General features: G+C 47.1%; 1 long non-coding RNA gene across 1 annotated transcript in view; it reads left to right on the plus strand.

Moving 5' to 3' along the window:
• The window catches only part of LOC147024323 (uncharacterized), a 63243-nt gene extending 57252 nt beyond the window's left edge, over positions 1–5991 (plus strand). Inside the window, exon 3 of the long non-coding RNA XR_015058815.1 lies at positions 5612–5991. This is a non-coding gene — a long non-coding RNA (uncharacterized LOC147024323). The remainder of the gene's footprint in view (positions 1–5611) is intronic.
• The last annotated feature ends 5831 nt before the right edge of the window (positions 5992–11822 follow it).

The following is an 11822-nucleotide window of genomic DNA, read 5'->3' on the forward strand; positions in this document are numbered from 1 at the left end:
GAAGGCTTCAGCAGTTTGCTGAGTTAGCTTCAGCTTACTAGCACCACCTCCTTGCCATGCGCAGGTAGATATAATTTGGCAGGCCTGCTCCAGCCTCGTGAAACTTGTGCAGTCTGCTGTCCAAGGCTGTCTGGATTCGGCGCACAGATGGATAGCTGAGAAACGGTCTTTCACGTTCATCATCTTGAACCACTCACTCATTATCTGGGTGAGGATGATTGTGCCTTCGCTGATGCCCAGTGAATCCTTGAAGGTCTTTAAAGCAGCAACAGTCTTGTCATTGAACACTTGGCATACCAATGGTACGCTCTGGCGTTGAAGGTGCTTGGGGAAAACAGCGGTGTGCGTCAGCTTGGTTAAGCGAAGAGGAGAAGGCGGTCGATCTCATAAACCTTCTGACTATCACTCCAATAAGCTTTGTACTCATTACCATCTACAACAAATGAGAGTGTCTTGCCATCAACAGTAATCCAGTTGTTACGAACATTTTTGAAGATGTGCACGTAGTCGTACACTAAGAACATAGATTGCTCTTGAATTGACAGCACTTGGCAACTTCCTGGTCCTCCAAGTTTTGAATATACATTGTGGTTGGTATTGCAATTGTCACATATCAAAGAAATCACAGTACCGCCAGCACCAACTACAGCTGATGCAGCTTCAATAAGGAGTTCCTTCAGCTGATCGGCAGTTAGTTTTTTGCAGGGCAAAATGTGTAGAATATAGCGTGGACCACCGAAATGACAGGCAACTTCAACAACCATAGCATGTGAAGCAAGCATTTCGTGTTCACCACCCGCTACTGCATTTTGAGCATATCCTACAACATGCCCTCCAGAAAATCGCAATGTCTCGACCAGCTTTACCTCGTCAAACATTAAATTGACCAAACGCTGCTGTGGTTTAAGCTGGTCGAACAAGGTTTTGAGGTTGGAGTCCTGCTGACTACTAGCAAGCATCAGTTTTACCTTTTTTGTTGATGGTAGAATGATTAAGCCGGATCGACGAATCATTTTGTATGCACTGGGTGATATGTTGTGAAGCTGCTTTGCGAAAATCATAGTATCAGTATCAAATCGGCGACGATCAAGAGGTTTGAACATAAGATGGAGCTGCGACAGAAGGAAGGTGAAATGAGGAAGCTCGTGTGCCTCAGTCATCCAACAGAGCTGGCTTATTACAAGCTGAAGAATTTCCTTGCTTGTGCATTCATAGATGTTTACCTGGTCAGTTATGGATCTAATCTGGGTCCATTTTGAGAGCAGGCTGTTCTTCTGAAAAGGAAAAAGTCGTTTGGGCACCTCAATGCCATCTTTCTCAACTCTATTCAAGAATAGAAATCCAAAAGGTGACTGAACTTGTTGGAAATGAAAAACTGCTCGACAGTTTGTCCAGTAGCATCAGTTCTTGATAGGTAAAGGTTTTCCTGGTCTTTTATGACGTTAAAGCCAGGAAAATAGGAGCTGATTTCAGCACAGAAGTGGTCGAAATCTTGGATATTGTCTGCAGCCTCATCAGCTGCCTGCATGTTCTTAGCTCTTGATTCTGACGTCGAAGATGATGTTGGGCGTGGGGCTGAGGTCACCTGCTTAAAGCTGATTTCGGTACTCCAGGAAATATTGATGGGGGTTCTTTGGGTCGTTTGCCACCCCGAACTGACACCCAATCACAATTGAAATGTGTCTCACAAATATATATCTCCTTTAAGCACCTCAAGCTTTCTTTCTCATTTGGCATTGCCAATATCCATCTCTCCCTCTCCTCAGGATCTTTTGGGAAGGATATGACCTTTACATAAGGCGTCCCACCATAGTTTCCTCTACAACCAAAGCAGCTGCAACGACGTGGCATATTGTCACCAAAGCAGGAAACAACACAAAGATCCTGTGAGATCACCAGCTGGACAGTTTCTGAAAGAGAAACAAACAAAACATACATTAGTTAACGATGATACAAATCAGCAAGTAGGTGCAGTAGGTGCACAATGTCATGTTTTGTCATAGACTTTACAAAAGTTTTTCTCGATGAGTTAGACACAAAAACGGGCAAAAAATACCAAAATTCAGTAATTTGACCTTGATATATGACCTTTTGACCTTGAAGATGACCTCACGTGGTGTTGAAAATGACACTATTGAACTCGCCGTCCTCAGAAACCCCTATATGGATCCCGAGATTGTGTCTCGAGCCCTTCTAGAAGTCATTTTAGCCCCGGACTCAGGTTAATCCTTCAGACTCAAGTCACAAACCCCGAGATCGTGAGGTTCCAGTCCTTCTCTATCGGAGTCTATGCCACAAACAGACACAGACAGGACAGCAGCATCAAAGATGTCATTGAAAGCCTGGATCTTAGTTTTGACCCAAGAAACCCGTAATCCCAGCGGCTCCGACTCCTCATTCAGCACCTCGAGGGCCCCCAAGAGGATGTCTAAAGTCTCCGCAAATATGACTGCATCATCTGCGAAATCAAGGTCCGAGATCTTGACATTCGCAAACGATGCACCGCAGCTTGATCTTTCCGACATCCTACCTAAAATCCAGTCCATAGAAGTGCTGAAAAGTGTGGGGGCCAGTACACACCGCTGACGAACTCCAGTACCAACTGGAAATCAGTCAGAGATGGTACCACCACACTTCACAGCACTCTCAGTACCAGAGTAGAGTTCAGACATCAGATCGATCAGTTTTGGTGGCACCCCACGAAGACCAAGAATCCTCCAGAGGGCATCCCAATTCACTGAATCGAACGCTTTATAGAGATCAACATAGGCTGCAAGCAGCCCCTGCCGAAACCCTAGTCTGCGTTCGGTGTGGACACGAAGAGCAAGGATACGGTCAATCGTTGACCTCTTTGGTGTAAAACCTGACTGCTCTGGACGCTGGTGCTCAAACAGATGGTGGCGAACCCTATCGAGAATTATTATCCAAGCAAAGACCTTGCCCGGCACTGAGAGCAGCGTCACCCCTCGGTAGTTGTTGCAGTCTTGCCGATCACCCTTCCCTTTCCAGAGAGGGACAACAAGGCCCCTCTTACAATCAGTTGGGATGATGCCTGTGTTCCAGGCATAGCACAAAACTGCATGCAACGACACGAGTGCAGCATTTCCACCAGCCTCGAGAAGTTCAGCATGGATGCCACAGATCCGTGGAGCTTTGCCCCGTTTCAACCGGTTCACCGCAGCCCGTGTTTCCACAAGCGAAGGTGGACCACAGTTGATTTGAGGGTCAGCAACAGGGATTGTAACACCCTTAACGTCCAACTCGACAGCTGGGGGATCAGCCTGGTACAACCACTCAAAGTAACCGGCCCAGCGGGCCTTCACTTCAGACTCCTCTGTCAAGAACCTACCACCCTCTGCTCTAACTGTAGTGCTCCGAGGGATAGGCTTGGATGAACGCAATGCGTGAATTCCCCTGTAAGCGGTACGAGAATCACCTGTCCACAGGTGATGCTCTACCTCCTCACGGATTCCTTGCACATAGGCCTCCTTGTCCACCCTTAGTGCACGTACAGTTTTACACCTCAGCTCCCTGAACAGCTCAGCTCTGCCATTCAGCCTGGCCCTGCGACTCTGGTCAATGGTATCCAGTGTCCCTTGAGAGACAAAATTCTTCTTTGCCCTGCGGTGAGTTCCAAGACATCCACCGGCAACATCAAGGACGGTGGTCTTGAAGGCGCTCCACAACTCTTCAGGACCCCCCAAAGCACCCAGACCCCCCAAGTGTCCACTCAGCCTGTTCGCAAACTCCTCAGCTACTCTCTCATCCTTGAGCTTGCCAACATCCAGCCTCTGCTGGGATGGTACCATTCTCCAGGATTTAAGGTGCAGCTTTAGAGTTGCTACAACAAGCCGGTGGTCAGTATTGAGGAACTGAGCACTCCGGTAGACCCTGCAGTTCTGGATCATCCTCCAGAATGGTGAAGACTCACTTTAAAAAATAAATAATTCTCCTATCCAGATCCGGATCTTCACCAAAATCGAATCAAGTCTTCGTTGCGACACATACAACCTTTCGTTGTTTCGTCCACCAAGTCCACCAAGTTTCGTCCGAATCCGTCCAACTTTATGAGATATCGTGCTACATATGGGTTTTGCCCGATCTCTCAATGGTGAAGAATCACTTAAATAATTGTAGTCGTCGGATCCGGATCAAGATCTTCACCAAAATCTAATCAGGTCATCCTTGTCACACACTGAACCTGCCCACAAATTTCATATGGATCCGTCCACACCTTTTTGAGATATCCTGTACAGAAACAAACAGACAAACACAGAAAGGGGTGAAAACATAACCTCCTTCACCTACGGTGGCGGAGGTAAAAATCCCTGACAAGGGAAAATATACATTTTGACAATAAATACACACTTATTACGTAGGGAAATATGGACCTTTGGTTCTTTGAGTAATTAATCTCTTGTTCACACCAAAGAAAGGGGAGCCAGGCTAGGACTTCACAAAGGATATGTCGTGGGCAGTATGGCATCTCTGTTGGGGGAGACGAAGGACACACAATGGTGACAGGTTGTGGCAAGCAGGGCTTCCTCTGCAGGCTCCATCCATTCTCCTGGCTAGGGGTAGACTGGGTCCCTTGAACGTCCTTCTTCATGGCCCGGCACTGGCCAATCATGCGGCATATCGCTGCTGCCGTAGCAACATCACGTGACCGAGGTGGCGCCACCAGCACCACCCTAACCAATAGCATGCCGCCTTGCAGAACACCAATGGAATCTCACCATCTGGGGCTTCGTTATGGCTGGTGCCATGCCGAACCTCCTACACCGGACAGTGGGCAGTGAGGCGGGTGTATCGGAGTGCACACGGAATGCAGACACATCGAGCGTGACCCATCTCCTTACCTTGCATGTGACTTGCTTGGTTATCAGGCCCACACCCCACCCACCCTCCGCAAAAAAAAAAATAAAATCACAAAGGTCCACATTTTTTTTTCGAGAGATTCTATTTAGTCAGGTGAATTCGTAAAAAAAACACTCACGAACGTAGGCCTTCCTTAATCAAGTCTGACTTTTAACCTGCACAAGCTACGTGATCTTGTTATAACTTGACCCTGTCTCCTTCTTTGTTACTGTGTTTCAATGTACGCTTGTGTTAATGTCAAAGCCAATCGCATTCAAGTTTTTATGTTGCGGGCATGTACGATATCTCATACCAGTCGAAAGCACGCGGAAATGAATCAGGCACGACATGTTTTACCTTTTTTCTTTCCCCCCCTTTCAAGTATTGACCACAAACAATAATTTTGAGGATAGACCTATAATGATGAACTTGTGATATTATAAAAAGAAAAGTACACCAATGTAAATCTGTGTTTTCATATGATGTTCCCTTTTCTGACGTGGTGTTTCCTGTCATGAGTCACTTGGCGACTTGAACTTTAACTTTGATCTGTATTCGAGATTTCAATCAATGAAATACTATTTTATATGCTGCCATGTTGATGCCACACCGACATATGGCCTAAAATCACCCCAAAACGATAACTCATTGAGCTCTATTTTGGACACTTTCACTTTCTGCAGTTTAGCAATGCGGTGTACATTGTATCCCACAACAGGTATGATGGTGCGGTGTACATTGTATCCCACAACAGGCATGATGGTATGGTGTACATCGTAACCCACAACAGGCATGATTGTGCGGCGGACATCACATCCCACAACAGGCATGATGGTGCGGCGTACATCGTAACCCACAACAGGCATGATGGTGCGGCGTACATCGTATCTGTAAAGTATCCAACGTGCCCAGTACAATACGTTGCTGTATAATACTGTTATGGCCATGGGTACCGAGTGTATTATGAGGGGGTTGAATCCCCGTTTGTCCTCAGAAGAGCCGGACCTGGGACCACCGCTCACAATTAACTTCGTGGTACGGTGGGTTACTTCAGACCACGAACGCCACTCAGTTAACCACGAGTTGCAGTGTCCACCATCTAATTATGCCATTTAACTAGAGATCACGTGGCTTCCTGAACAAGGGACCTGAACAAGGCACCCTTGGCAAAGTACCAATCTTATCTTGATTAGATCTTAATTAGGGCAGCCGAGCGTTTAGCCGCTGGTACATGCCGACTATGACAGGTCAATTATTGTGGTAATTATCTCCCAGTCTATCTTGGTTCAGATAATGCTGGATCAATGGAAGGAAAGGACAAGCACGGACAGGTTGAAACATCAACAAAGGAATTTATTAATAACGAAAAATGAAATAAAAACAATTTTTTTTTTTCCGTGTGACAAAATAAGGTAATTCAAATCAATAGAAATAATCGCAAGAAAATGAAGAATTAATCAGGCATTGATAGAAAAAGACACAAAGAGCAGATGCTTATCACTTTGCCTTACTTAATGATCAAACACAAGACAAGGGTACCCAGCAGATCATTCAGGGGGGAAGAGAAATCCAGGCTCACTCACCAAATAGAAGTCGTTGAACGTCAAATAAAACGTCCTGAAATATGTGAGCATGCCTTGTCCGTTGCCAGCGCCCAGCCTTGCCGTGCGCCCACTCGCAAACAAGCTTGAATACCAGTCGACGTCACCCCCAATAATCAGGTACGTCAAAAGCAGGTTTTGAGCAGAACCAGCGTCAACAGTCCGAGCATCACCCACCGTCAGGAGCCACTAGGAGCCACAACCGACGGACAGCTGTTAGGAGCTGTGAGAAACTGTCGCCAGCTCGCCGACCGTCTGATTGGAAACGACCGTCTGACTGAAACTGACGAAACGACCATCTCCCAAAGCTGCCAGAACCGCAACCAGCCACTGCCAATCGACTCTCAAAACCATCAGACTCGCAACCAGCCACTGCCAACCGACTGACTGACTGATACCAACTCACCGACTCAAACTCACTTACTCACTCGAAAAATACGGTCCTCACATCCGTTTTGTAGGTGGCCCGTCTGGGCGGAGCCTTGAGCAGGTCAGGTCAGGTATGGAGCATGTGCCAGAGCAGCAAGTCGCTGATTCCACTTTCTGCAGGTACTCCAGGGGCCTCCGTCTGGCCATCCCCCAGGCAAATGTCTGACCCATCCCCATCTCCTTGAGATTCCGATCAACCTGCTGCAACCACGAGGAACGTGGTCGGCCCATTGGCCTCCTCCACTCACGAGACTCCCTCGCTGAGAGAATCTGGTGAGCAGGATGAGCGTCAGGAAAACGAGCCACATGTCTATACAGCTGCAGCTGATGCTCAAGGACCATGCAGGTAACAAATCTCATTTGAGTCTCTCTTAGCAACTGCTCGTTTGACACAAAGTCCAACCAGCGATATCCAAGGAGTCTCCGAAGAGACTTGGTACCAAAGGAAATAAGTCTCCGTCTCAGATCCTTGGTCAGCGTCCAAGTCTCACATCCATAGAGCAAGACTGGAAGTACCAAGGACCTGAAGACTCGGATTTTCGTCCTCCCGCACAGGTACCGGCAGCGCCACACCCCATTATCCAGTGAATCCATGACTCCCCAGGCCCGACCCAGACGTCTATTGACCTCTGACTCACAGCCAGCAGAGACATGAATATCACTGCCAAGGTAAGTGAATCTCTCCACAACCTCAACTTCCTCACCACAAACAGGCACAGACAGGACAGCAGCATCCAATATGTCATTGAAGCCTTGATCTTAGTTTTGACCCAGGAAACCCGTAATCCCAGTGGCTCCGACTCCTCATTCAGCACCTCGAGGGCCCCAAAAGGGATGTCTAAAGTCTCCGCAAAGATGACTGCATCATCTGCGAAATCAAGGTCCGAGAGCTTGACATTCCCAAACGATGCACCGCAGTTTGATCTCTCTGACATCCTCCCCAGAATTCAGTCCATACAAGTGCTGAAAAGTGTGGGGTCAGTACACACCCCTGACGAACTCCAGTAACAACTGGAAATAAGTCAGAGATGGTACCACCACATCTCGTAGCACTCTCACTATCAGAGTAGAGTTCAGATATCAAAGATCGGTTTTGGTGGCACCCCACGAAGACCAAGAATCCTCCAGAGGGCATCCCGATTCACTGAATCGAACACTTTCGAGAGATCGACATAAGCTGCAAGCAGCCCCTGCCGAAACTCTCGTCTGCGTTCAGTGAGGACCCGAAGAGCAAGGATACGGTCAATCGTTGACTTCATTGGTGGAAAGTCTGACTGCTCTGAACGCCTTGAGCAGACAAGCAAAATCCACCCCGTCCATTTGCGCATCATTGCACGTGACAAACTGCCTGTCCCGCGATTATCCTTGGCCTACGATGCCATGTTTGTGGTGCTGGACGAACAGCATGAATCAGCCATTTGTCAGAATCACCGAGCGATAACGTGAAATGCTCATAAAACGTCAACTAAACAACAATTATCACCTCAATGTTCAGCCCGATATGAAAAAGAGCCAGTTCGCGTCCATGGAGCTGCTGAACGGGGTGTCGAACGTCGATGGAAAAAGGTGGGCGTCGAGCCTCCGTTGGGCTTCCAGCTACTTGACGTGCATGAATGTCTGTCGTAAAGAGAAAAAAAAGAGCTTTCCATAAGAGAGGGAATCCGTTCTTTACCCTTCTCAACGCATCACAGTTAGAATCCCACCAGACATGGGGATGGGTCTATCCTGGACATGCATTAAGGGAAATAACTATCCGAGGACCCGGATGCTTGTATGCATTCGTTGGATCGGATTCTGAAATCCGTAACAACACGTATTTTATGACGAGCACAAATGGCATGCACTCTTCTGTTCTACGTCTCAGCGCATACTGTCTTTATTTCTGTTTCCCGTCCATAGGAGACGGGCTCACGAGTCATGACAATAGAGTACAGCACATTACATGTTCCGGTTTTACAAGTTATGAAAAAAACTTTCACAACAATAATCCACGGAGTTTACTAACAATCTGAGTGATCAATTTGTATTTCGATTTTCGAGCTTAAGTTAACATTAATAACACAAACAAGTTTCAATCAGGGTCATGCAATGCAACTCTGTCTAATCATAACAATCCATCTAATCTACCCAATCATTATTATTTTTTCAAACAATTTCAGAAGTTTGCCTTTTAAGCCCATAATAAACTTATTAAAAGAAATGTCACACGTAAATTTTACAAGCCAGCTCAAAGAGTCTGACGCTTCTCGTAGTAATGTGCTGTCGAGTTTGGATGGTGTCATCGCAAGTTATGTTTTGGCACTCTGGCTGCTCGGCCAGATTGTGTGTGACATCGTTATTTTGTGGACAGGGTATTTGTACTTTCGGGTGGGGGTCAGTTTGGGAACAGGAAGTCTGTGCTTTTGAGTGGGGGTCAGTTTGGGAACAGGGAATATGTGCCTTTGCGCAGGGGTCAGCATGCTCCTTATTACCTGCGCTGCTGGCTGTAATCACGTGCTTGTGATTGCACCGGAATTGTTTGCTGGATGGCATCTGAACGATGCAGCTTCGTGGTGTGGCATGCTCGTGAATGACCTGCCCTGGGACCCATTTCTCATCTGTTGCTCAAAATCGAACTCTCTGATCAATCAATCTGAAGTGCGGCGTGCTGATTACCACTTTTTGCATCTTAGTATGCCTTTTGATTTTGCTGCCTGGCGAACAGACTATCTACATTGGGTTGCACGACTTCCAGTTTTCATGGTTTGGCGGAGGTGGGAAGCTTGCTTTGTTGCAGATGGCCATTTAAAAGCTCTGCGGGGGCATAACCATCTGTTCCGTCAAGGGAGGTGTTGCTGTATTCTAATAGCGCACGGTATGGGTATGTGGATATTTTCATTGGTGACTTCTCTGTCTGCACAAACCGTTCAGCTTGCCCGTTACTCTGGGGAAATCGTGGGGTAGAGGTGTGGTGGTCGAAATCCCATTCCTCGGTGAAGCGGTGGAAGTCTCCACACGTGAATTAGCAAACATTGTCGGTGATGATGAGATCGGGCGTTTCCGATCGCACAAAAATGGCGTTCAGCTCATTGATCACAGAGTGCGTGGTGAGGTCAGGAAAGCGCTGAACCTCAGGGAACTTAGAGTAGTAATCGACTACAACCAAAAAATAATTTCCATCAAAATGAAAGATGTTGGCAGCGAGCTTTGACCAGAGGCAATCAGGTATCAAATGGGGTAGTAGAGCTTCTGCCGGCTGTGCTTTTCGACTTGCCTCGCAAATTGGGCACTTTGACACCGTATCCTCAATTTTCCCATTGATGCCAGGCCAGAACAAGATAGTGCATGCCCTTTGCTTCAGTTTAACAATTCCGAGATGTGACTTGTGTATTTTAGCGAGCATTTCACTCTGCATGTTTCGCGGTACAGGTATCCTGTTCCCCCGAATAGTATGCCAATGATGCACACCGTCTCATCACTGAAGTGGAAAATGGTGTGAGCTCCCTCAGCAATGAACGTTTCTTGGAGAACGAGTCCCTCTGAAACTGCTGCTTTAACAACTGCAGGGCTGAGTCTTTTTCAGTTCTGGTTCATTTTAGGTTCTGAAACTGGCATGTCATTGAGAATGGAACTGACCTCCAACTTGTCATCAAACTCTGTGCAGGGGCTGTCGGGGCTTTGCATGACAATGTGGCCAAGCGCATAATGGACGAACATTTCGCGGCCCGGTTTCCACTGTATGTCGAGGTCATTTCGCGACAAATGCATCCGCATGTGCTGAAGTCATGGGCTAAGCTTGTGTCGGGGTTTCCCGAATATACCGACTAGCAGCTTGTGGTCGGTGTATATCGTCGTCGTCTGCCCGAAGACAAAGTCATGGAATTTCCGACAAGTGACAAATATTGTGCATAACTGCTTTTCAATTGGCACATAATTCTGCTCAGTTGCGTTCACACTGCACGCCACATATGCTATTGCCCCATCCACGACAATTTGAACTCCTTCCAGGTTTCCAAACTCGTCTGACATATGCTGTCAAATCTCACTCATTGAGGATATGCCAAATGGAAGAACAAGGTATCGGTACCTCCTGAATGGGGGTGTTAAACGTGGTCAAACGCAAGCTCTCGTCTGTGAGTTGGAGCTGCCAAAAGCCACTCACGGCGTCAAATTTCGAAAAGAACTTTGCTCCCGGCATGCGGGCTGCAATGTCTTGAAATGTCTGCAGAGGAGAAATGCTCTCTCCGTATCGCGGCGTTGAGGTCATGCGGGTCAAGGCATATTTTCACCTTCCCGTCTGCTTTGCTCACAATGGTCATCGAGTTAACCCAGTCAGTGGGCTTGTTCCCCCGTTGTCTGATCCCCCAAAGTTTCTATGCGTTCAAGCTCGGTTTTTGACCTTGTCTAGTAGCATGTATGGGATTCCGCAGGGAGGGTTTTTGCTTCGGTTCAACTCCCTCGCGAAGTGAAACATCACGCTCATGCTTCTCTCGGCGACCTAACCCATGAAAATGATCACGATGCTGCTTCATCATTTCTGACTCAAATGAGTTATGATTTTTGACCCGACACATTCACCTTCCTGAAAACCATCTCTCTTCATTTGGCCCACACGCTCATAAGTTTGCTTACCGAGGATTTGGTTTCACGTCACCTCGTGCAATTGGAAGCTTTACTGTGTATGTTTCCTTACCAAATGGAACACGAGCCCTTGTTTGTCTAATATTCCTCATTTGGTGCCCTGAGTACGATTTCAATGTCACATTACTCTTGTCTACAACCAAGGCAGTCTTATTAAATATGTATTCTGGTATAATATCCACTTGGGAGATGAAAGAAACATTGGGGGGAGGGGGAGGAGAGGGGGGGTGGGTGAGAGAGGTTCTTCGTCATCATTTTAGTTCCAGTATCGCTTCAAGCACGCGTTAAAGCAAACAATTTTTTATATCTCCTGTT

This window comes from Eptatretus burgeri, chromosome 6, assembly GCF_056783735.1.
Source record: "Eptatretus burgeri isolate ZD-2024b chromosome 6, Ebu_testis_v1, whole genome shotgun sequence".
NCBI classification, from domain to species: domain Eukaryota; kingdom Metazoa; phylum Chordata; class Myxini; order Myxiniformes; family Myxinidae; genus Eptatretus; species Eptatretus burgeri.